A 10,000-nucleotide genomic window follows, 5' to 3' on the forward strand; every position below is an offset into this window, starting at 1 on the left:
CTCCCAGGGCAGGTACTGCACGGGGTTAGATACAGAGTAAAGCTCCCTCTACACTGTCCCATCAAACACTCCCAGGGCAGGTACAGCACGGGGTTAGATACACAGTAAAGCTCCCTCTACACTGTCCCATCAAACACTCCCAGGGCAGGTACAGCACGGGTTAGATAGAGAGTAAAGCTCCCTCCACACTGTCCCATCAAACACTCCCAGGGCAGGTACAGCATGGGTTAGATACAGAGTAAAGCTCCCTCTACACTGTCCCATCAAACACTCCCAGGGCAGGTACAGCACGGGGTTAGATACAGAGTAAAGCTCCCTCTACACTGTCCCATCAAACACTCCCAGGGCAGGTACAGCACGGTTAGATACAGAGTAAAGCTCCCTCTACACTGTCCCATCAAACACTCCCAGGGCAGGTACAGCATGGGGTTAGATACAGTGTAAAGGTCCCTCTACACTGTCCCATCAAACACTCCCAGGGCAGGTACAGCACGGGGTTAGATACAGAGTAAAGCTCCCTCTACACTGACCCATCAAACACTCCCAGGGCAGGTAGAGCACGGGGTTAGATACAGAGTAAAGCTCCCTCTACACTGTCCCCATCAACACTCCCAGGGCAGGTACAGCACGGGGTTAGATACAGAGTAAAGCTCCCTCTACACTGTCCTATCAAACACTCCCAGGGCAGGTACAGCACGGGGTTAGATACAGAGTAAAGCTCCCTCTACACTGTCCCATCAAACACTCCCAGGGCAGGTACAGCACGGGGTTAGATACAGAGTAAAGCTCCCTCAACACTGTCCCATCAAACACTCCCAGGGCAGGTACAGCACGGGTTAGATACAGAGTAAAGCTCCCTCTACACTGTCCCATCAAACACTCCCAGGGCAGGTACAGCACGGGTTAGATACAGAGTAAAGCTCCCTCTACACTGTCCCATCAAACACTCCCAGGGCAGGTACAGCACGGGGTTAGATAAAGAGTAAAGCTCCCTCTGCACTGTCCCCGTCGAACACTCCCAGGGCAGGTACAGCACGGGGTTAGATACAGAGTAAAGCTCCCTCTACACTGTCCCATCAAACACTCCCAGGGCAGGTACAGCACGGGGTTAGATACAGAGTAAAGCTCGCTCTACACTGTCCCATCAAACGCTCCCAGGGCAGGTACAGCACGGGGTTAGATACAGAGTAAAGCTCGCTCTACACTGTCCCATCAAACACTCCCAGGGCAGGTACAGCACGGGGTTAGATACAGAGAAAAGCTCCCTCTACACTGTCCCCATCAAACACTAACAGGGCAGGTACAGCACGGGGTTAGATACAGAGTAAAGCTCCCTCTACACTGTCCCATCAAACACTCCCAGGGCAGGTGCAGCACGGGGTTAGATACAGAGTAAAGCTCCCTCTACACTGTCCCATCAAACACTCCCAGGGCAGGTACAGCACGGGGTTAGATACAGAGTACAGCTCCCTCTACACTGTCCCATCAAACACTCCCAGGGCAGGTACAGCACGGGGTGAGATACAGAGTAAAGCTCCCTCTACACTGTCCCCATCAAACACTCCCAGGGCAGGTACAGCACGGGGTAAGATACAGAGTAAAGCTCCCTCTACACTGTCCCATCAAACACTCCCAGGGCAGGTACAGCACGGGGTTAGATACAGAGTAAAGCTCCCTCTGCACTGTCCCATCAAACACTCCCAGGGCAGGTACAGCACGGGGTTAGATACAGAGTAAAACTCCCTCTACACAGTCCCATCAAACACTCCCAGGGCAGGTACAGCATGGGTTAGATACAGAGTGAAGCTCCCTCTGCACTGTCCCATCAAACACTCCCAGGGCAGGTACAGCATGGGTTAGATACAGAGTAAAGCTCCCTCTACACTGTCCCGTCAAACACTCCCAGGGCAGGTACAGCACGGGGTGAGATACAGTGTAAAGCTCCCTCTACACTGTCCCATCAAACACTCCCAGGGCAGCTCCAGCACGGGGTTAGATACAGAGTAAAGCTCCCTCTACACTACCCCATCAAACACTCCCAGGGCAGGTACAGCACGGGGTTAGATACAGAGTAAAGCTCCCTCTACACTGCCCCATCAAACACTCCCAGGGCAGGTACAGCATGGGGTTAGATACAGAGTAAAGCTCCCTCTACACTGTCCCATCAAACACTCCCAGGGCAGGTACAGCACGGGGTTAGATACAGAGTAAAGCTCGCTTTACACTGTCCCATCAAACACTCCCAGGGCAGGTACAGCACGGGGTTAGATACAGAGTAAAGCTCCCTCTACACTGTCCCCATCAAACACTCCCAGGGCAGGTACAGCACGGGGTTAGATACAGTGTAAAGCTCGCTCTACACTGTCCCATCAAACACTCCCAAGGCAGGTACAACACGGGGATAGATACAGAGTAAAGCTCCCTCTACACTGTCCCCATCAAACACTCCCAGGGCAGGTACAGCACGGGGTTAGATACAGAGTAAAGCTCGCTCTACACTGTCCCATCAAACACTCCCAGGGCAGGTACAGCACGGGGTTAGATACAGAGTAAAGCTCCCTCTACACTGTCCCATCAAACACTCCCAGGGCAGGTACAGCACGGGTTAGATACAGAGTAAAGCTCCCTCTACACTGTCCCCATCAAACACTCCCAGGGCAGGTACAGCACGGGGTTAGATACAGAGTAAAGCTCCCTCTACACTGTCCCATCAAACACTCCCAGGGCAGGTACAGCACGGGATAGATACAGAGTAAAGCTCCCTCTACACTGTCCCATCAAACACACCCAGGGCAGTTACAGCACGGGGTTAGATACAGAGTAAAGCTCCCTCTACACTGTCCCATCAAACACTCCCAGGGCAGGTACAGCACGGGTTAGATACAGAGTAAAGCTCCCTCTACACTGTCCCATCAAACACTCCCAGGGCAGGTACAGTACGGGTTAGATACAGAGTAAAGCTCCCTCTACACTGTCCCATCAAACACTCCCAGGGCAGGTACAGCACGGGTTAGATACAGAGGAAAGCTCCCTCTACACTGTCCCATCAAACACTCCCAGGGCAGGTACAGCACGGGTTAGATACAGAGTAAAGCTCCCTCTACACTGTCCCATCAAACACTCCCAGGGCAGGTACAGCACGGGTTAGATACAGAGTAAAGCACCCTCTACACTGTCCCATCAAACACTCCCAGGGCAGTTACAGCACAGGTTAGATACAGAGTAAAGCTCCCTCTACACTGTCCCATCAAACACTCCCAGGGCAGGTACAGCACTGGGCTAGATACAGAGTAAAGCTCCCTCTACACTGTCCCATCAAACACTCCCAGGGCAGGTACAGCACGGGGTTAGATACAGAGTAAAGCTCCCTCTACACTGTCCCATCAAACACTCCCAGGGCAGGTACAGCACGGGGTTAGATACAGAGTAAAACTCCCTCTACACTGTCCCATCAAACACTCCCAGGACAGGTACAGCACGGGGTTAGATACAGAGTAAAGCTCCCTCTACACTGTCCCATCAAACACTCCCAGGGCAGGTACAGCACGGGGTTAGATACAGAGTAAAGCTCCCTCTACAATGTCCCATCAAACACTCCCAGGGCAGGTACAGCACGGGGTTAGATACAGAGTAAAGCTCCCTCTACACTGTCCCATCAAACACTCCCAGGGCAGGTACAGCACGGGGTTAGATACAGAGTAAAGCTCCCTCTACACTGTCCCATCAAACACTCCCAGGGCAGGTACAGCACGGGTTAGATACAGAGTAAAGCTCCCTCTACACTGTCCCATGAAACAATCCCAGCGAACAGACTCGAGGTGTTCGGCGCCTTCCCGGATGCTTCTCCGCCACTTTGTGCGGTCTTGGGCCAGGGATTCCCAGGTGTCGGTGGGGATGTTACACTTTTTCCAAGGAGGCTTTGAGGGTGTCCTTGAAGCGTTTCCTCTGCCCACCTGGGGCTCTCTTGCCGTGTCGGAGTAAGTGTGGCGCTCCCTCAGTACTGCCCCTCCGACAGTGCGGCGCTCCCTCAGTACTGCCCCTCCGACAGTGCGGCGCTCCCTCAGTACTGCCCCTCCGACATTGCGGCGCTCCCTCAGTACTGCCCCTCCGACAGTGCTGCGCTCCCTCAGTACTGCCCCTCCGACAGTGCGGCGCTCCCTCAGTGCTGCTCCTCCGACAGTGCGGCGCTCCCTCAGTACTGCCCCTCCGACAGTGCAGCGCTCCCTCAGTACTGCCCCTCCGACAGTGCGGCGCTCCCTCAGTACTGCCCCTCCGACAGTGCGGCACTCCCTCAGTACTGCCCCTCCGACAGTGCGGCACTCCCTCAGTACTGCCCCTCCGACAGTGCGGCGCTCCCTCAGTACTGCCCCTCCGACAGTGCGGCGCTCCCTCAGTACTGCCCCTCCAACAGTGTGGCGCTCCCTCAGCACTGCCCCTCCGATAGTGCGGCACTCCCTCAGTGCTGCCCCTCCGACAGTGCGGCACTCCCTCAGTACTTCCCCTCTGACAGTGCAGCGCTCCCTCAGTAGTGCCCCTCCAACAGTGCGGCACTCCCTCAGTACTGCCCCTCCGACAGTGCGGCGCTCTCTCAGTACTGCCCCTCCGACAGTGCGGCGCTCCCTGAGTACCGCCCCTCCGACAGTGCAGCGCTCCCTCAGTACCGCCCTCTGACAGTGCGGCGCTCCATCAGTACCGCCCTCCGACAGTGCGGCGCTCCCTCAGTGCTGCCCCTCCGACAGTGCGGCACTCCCTCAGTACTTCCCCTCTGACAGTGCGGCACTCCCTCAGTTGTGCCCCTCCGACAGTGCGGCACTCCCTCAGTACTGCCCCTCCGACAGTGTGGCGCTCTCTCAGTACTGCCCCTTCGACAGTGCAGCGCTCCCTGAGTACCGCCCCTCCGACAGTGCAGCGCTCCCTCAGTACCGCCCACCGACAGTGCAGCACTCCCTTAGTACCGCTCTCCGACAGTGCGGCGCTCCCTCAGTACTGCCCCTTCGACAGTGCGGCACTCTCTCAGTACTGCCCCTCCGACAGTGCGGCGCTCCCTCAGTACTGCCCCTCCGACAGTGCGGCACTCCCTCAGTACTGCCCCTCCGACAGTGCGGCGCTCCCTCAGTACCGCCCCTCCGACAGTGCGGCGCTCCCTCAGTACTGGCCCTCCGACAGTGCGGCGCTCCCTCAGTACTGCCCCTCCGACAGTGCGGCGCTCCCTCAGTACTGCCCCTCCGACAGTGCAGCGCTCCCTCAGTACTGCCCCTCCGACAGTGCGGCGCTCCCTCAGTACTGCCCCTCAGACAGTGTGACGCTCCCTCAGTACTGCCCCTCCGACAGTGCAGTGCTCCCTCAGTACTGCCCCTCCGATAGTGCGGCACTCCCTCAGTACTGCCCCTCCGACAGTGCGGCACTCCCTCAGTACTGCCCCTCTGACAGTTGTTTTGTTTTCTTTTTGGGTTCAATAAAGACTCATTTCTGAAAGAGAAAGTTGTTTAATCTAAAGTCTTGTTCAAGACTTTCTACAGCTTTTTACAGAACACACTATGCTGTGATGCAGCTAGAATGAAACTGAAAGTAAAACTCCTCTGGACTGCTTGTCTCTCACATGACCTCTGCTGGTCAGGCACAAGTAATCCAAAACACAGACAAATATGCTGTAAGGCATAAGTAATCAAACACAGACAAATATCATCACTATTTGCTGATATCATTACATCTCCCTTTCTTAAAACAAAAGTATTTTACTTTTAACTAACAACATTTAATGAACTTACATTATCATTATCATGATCAAGGTTTTTGACCCTTGCTTTGTGTGTTCACATGAAATATGTCAATACACTAGAACTTGAAGAAAGAATAAGATAACATTACTTCCTTCTATAACAATAGTCCTTAAATTTGCTCAATGAGTCTCTCAGGAGGCTTCACGTGTCTTGAGGATTTTCTGATTGATTGTCCTTGAATCTGAGTTGTTGCCTCAGATGATTGGTTCTCAGCTGTGTGATCAGGTTGTTCACCAGTATCGGTCTCTTGACCTGCTGTGGCTGGTCCCATGAGAAGATCTCGACGATTTCTTCTCAGAACAGCACCCTCATCTGTCTGAATGGTGTACGATCTTGGTTGAACTTCACTCAGGACAGTTCCCTTCTGAGTCCATGTGTTTGTTTTGTCTTTCAACCTTACTTGGTCACCAGTGTGGAGTTCAGGTAGGTTTTGTGTTCCTCTGCCTTAGTAGTACTTTTGCTTTTCTTTCTGTTGCTCTTTGAACTTCCTCACTTTCTCCCCCTCTTTTGTTTTCAGGAGGTTCTCCGGGATGGGTAGGTTTGACCTTAGCCGACGTCCCATCAGGAGTTGGGCTGGTGACATACCACACTCGAGCGGCGTTGTGCGGTATACAAGCATGCTTTGGTAGAAGTCAGTTCCACTGTCTTTTGCCTTGTACTTCAGTCTTTTCACTGTGTTTGCGGGCTCTCCTGGGTCAACAGCTCTGGACAACGTGTCTGCTGTATACATCAGCTTACCCGGTGTGTACGCAACATTCAGTTCATCATAGACTGTCTCTCTTTCACTTTCCACAACGAGGATTCTCTTTACCAGGTTCAGTCTCTCACAGGCTTTTAAACCTAGTATGGCTTGCACATCCTTTGGCACCATGATTAATGCTAGCGTGTGCTCTCTGTCCTTGTGTGTTACTTTGACAATGCATCTTCCTTTCACTGGTATATCAGTACCTGAGTATCCGGTCACTTTCACTTGTATTCCATGTAACTTTGGTCTGGGTCTAATTCTCTTAAAATCAGTCTCTGATATCACATTAACTTGTGCTCCAGTATCCAATTTAAATGGAATGTGCATGTCGTTCACTTTTAGTGTCAACATCCAGTCTCTTTCTTCTTTTTTGTTTTCAGACACAACATCTACATTGAATTCCTCTATCTCGCTTTCATCTACTGTATGGACCTTGCCTTGTTGCGCTTGGTTCTTGCAGCAACGGGCATAATGGTTGTTTTTGTTGCATCTATTGCATGTTTTACCATATGCTGGACACTTTCTTGGTGGATGCTGTGTACCGCATCGATTACATGACTTCCGTTTGTCTCTTGCATTTTCGTTTGCTGGCCACGTCTCTTTTTTCACATTGGCGCTCTCTTTGTTAAACGGTTTGTATCCGTTCTTTCTCACTGCATCCACGTTGCAGCTACTGTCACTGAACAGCTCCTTTGCCTGCAACTTCACAGTCTCTGTAACCCTACACAATGCTATGGCTTTTCCCAGGTCTAGATCTTGCTCTCTTAGCAGTCTTTCCCTTAGACCATTATCTCGAATACCACACACCAGTCTGTCTTTTATCAGTGAGTCTGTCAGTCCCCCAAATTCACACGATTTGCTCCGGTTTCTCAGTTCAGTCACATACTGATCAATAGTCTCGCCGATTTTCTGTGCACATGTGAAAAATTTGTGCCTCTCAAAGGTCACGTTGCGTTTAGGTATGCAGTAGGCCTCAAACTGTTCCATTATTTTATCTAGCTTCATTTTGTCTTCATCAACAGCAAATATGAAATTATTATGTACCTCCAGCGTTGCATCACCCACGACATGTAAGAACAGTGACGGTTTCTGTTTATTACTTTTCTTGTCAGCTCCGATTACTGATAAATACAACTCGAAACGTTGTTTGAACCTTCTCCAATTTTCAGCCACATTACCTGTCAACTGAAGCTTCGCCGGTGGGAGTAAACCTTCCATTTTTTCACTTCGTTAGCTATTCTCTAATGGTAAGCAACGATGTTCTCTTCTGGCTTGCTAATATGTGGAGAGCTGATTTCACTTACTTGCCACAACTGCTTTCGCCGTCCCATCAAGTTGCTAACTTCAGATTTTTTCTCTTTCAGCCACTTCTGACATCATGTTTTGATTTCTTTTTGGGTTCAATAAAGACTCATTTCTGAAAGAGAATGTTGTTTAATCTAAAGTCTTGTTCAAGACTTTCTACAGCTTTTTACAGAACACACTATGCTGTGATGCATCTAGAATGAAACTGAAAGTAAAACTCCTCTGGACTGCTTGTCTCTCACATGCCCTCTGCTGGTCAGGCACAAGCAATCAAAAACACAGACAAATATGCTGTAAGGCATAAGTAATCAAACACAGACAAATATCATCACTATTTGCTGATATCATTACAACAGTGCGGCACTCCCTCAGTACCGCGCCTCCGACAGTGCGGTGCTCCCTCAGTACTGCCCCTCCGACACTGCGGCACTCCCTCAGTACTGCCCCTCCGACAGTGCGGCGCTCCCTCAGTACTGCCCCTCCGACAGTGCAGTACTCCCTCAGTACCGCCCCTCCGACAGTGCGGCGCTCCCTCAGTACTGCCCCTCCGACAGTGCGGCGCTCCCTCAGTACTGCCCCTCCGACACTGCGGCACTCCCTCAGTACTGCCCCTCCGACAGTGCGGCGCTCCCTCAGTACCGCCCCTCCGACAGTGCGGTGCTCCCTCAGTACTGCCCCTCCGACAGTGCGGCGCTCCCTCAGTACTGCCCCTACGACAGTGCGGCGCTCCCTCAGTACTGCCCCTCCGACAGTGCGGCGCTCCCTCAGTACTGCCCCTCCGACAGTGCGGCGCTCCCTCAGTACTGCCCCTCCGACAGTGCGGCGCTCCCTCAGTACTGCCCCTCCGACAGTGCGGCGCTCCCTCAGTACCGCCCCTCCGACAGTGCGGCGCTCCCTCAGTACCGCCCCTCCGACAGTGCGGCGCTCCCTCAGTACTGCCCCTCCGACAGTGCGGCACTCCCTCAGTACTGTCTTTCTATCTGAACAATTTCATTTGATATTTAATTCGATCCTGTTCTCCTAACTTATTCCTATGTGACTGTGACCCTGGAAACGTATCCCTCCTCGTCCTTCTTGGCTTGTCTGCAGCCTTTGACAGGGTTGACCACTCCATCCTTCTCCAACACCTCTCCACCGTCGCCCAGCTGGGTGGGACTGCACTCGCCTGGTTCCATTCTTATCTCTCGAATCGTAGCCAGAGAATCACCTGCAACGGCTTCTCTTCCCGCTCCCACATCGTTACCTCTGGTGTCCCCGAAAGGATCGATTCCGTGGCTCCATCCTATTTCTCATGTCAAATTATGTTTGATATCCGTCCTGTGAAGCACCTTGGGAGGTTTTACTGCATTAAAGGAGCTATATACAAGTTGTTGTGTGAGTGTGTGTGTGTGTGTGTGAGAGAGAGTGTAAGTGAGTGTTTGTGAGTCATAGAGTCATAGAGTTTTACAGCACAGAAAGAGGCCCTTCGGCCCATCGTGTCTGCACCGCCCATCCATCCCTGTCCAATCTAATCACATTTTCCAGCATTTGGTCCACAGCCTTGTATGCAATGGCATTTCAAGTGCTCATTCAAATGCTTCTTGAATGTTGTGAGGGTTCCTGCCTCTACCACCCTTTCAGGCAGTGAGTTCCACATTCCAACCACCCTCTGGGTGAAAAAGTTCCTCCTCAAATCCCCTCTAAACCTCCTGCCCCTTACCTTGAATCTATGCCCCCTTGTTATTGACCCCCCTACTAAGGGGAAAAGTTCCTCTTTATCTACCCTATCTATGCCCCTCATCATTTTGTACACCTCAATCAGGTCCCCCCTCAGCCTTCTCTGCTCCAAGGAAAACAACCCCAGCCTGTTTAGTCTTTCTTCATAGCTGAGGCGCTCCATCCCAGGTAACATCCTGGTGAATCTTCTCTGCACCCTCTCCAAAGCAATCACATCCTTCCTATAGTGTGTGTGTGTGTGTGAGAGAGTGTGTGTGAGGGTGTGTAAGTGAGTGTTTGTGAGTGTGAGAGAGTGTGTGTGAGAGTGTGTAAGTGACTGTGTGTGTGTGTGTGAGAGTGTGTGAGTGTGTGTGTGTGAAAGTGAGTGTGAGTGTTTGTGAGTATGTGTGTGAGTGTGTGTGTGAGTGTGTGTGAGTGTGTGTGTGAGAGAGTGTGTGTATGAGTGTGTGAGTGT

This window comes from Somniosus microcephalus, unplaced genomic scaffold (genome assembly GCF_052327205.1).
Source record: "Somniosus microcephalus isolate GS21.2 unplaced genomic scaffold, FLI_Smic_1.0 unresolved_chr6, whole genome shotgun sequence".
NCBI lineage: Eukaryota > Metazoa > Chordata > Chondrichthyes > Squaliformes > Somniosidae > Somniosus > Somniosus microcephalus.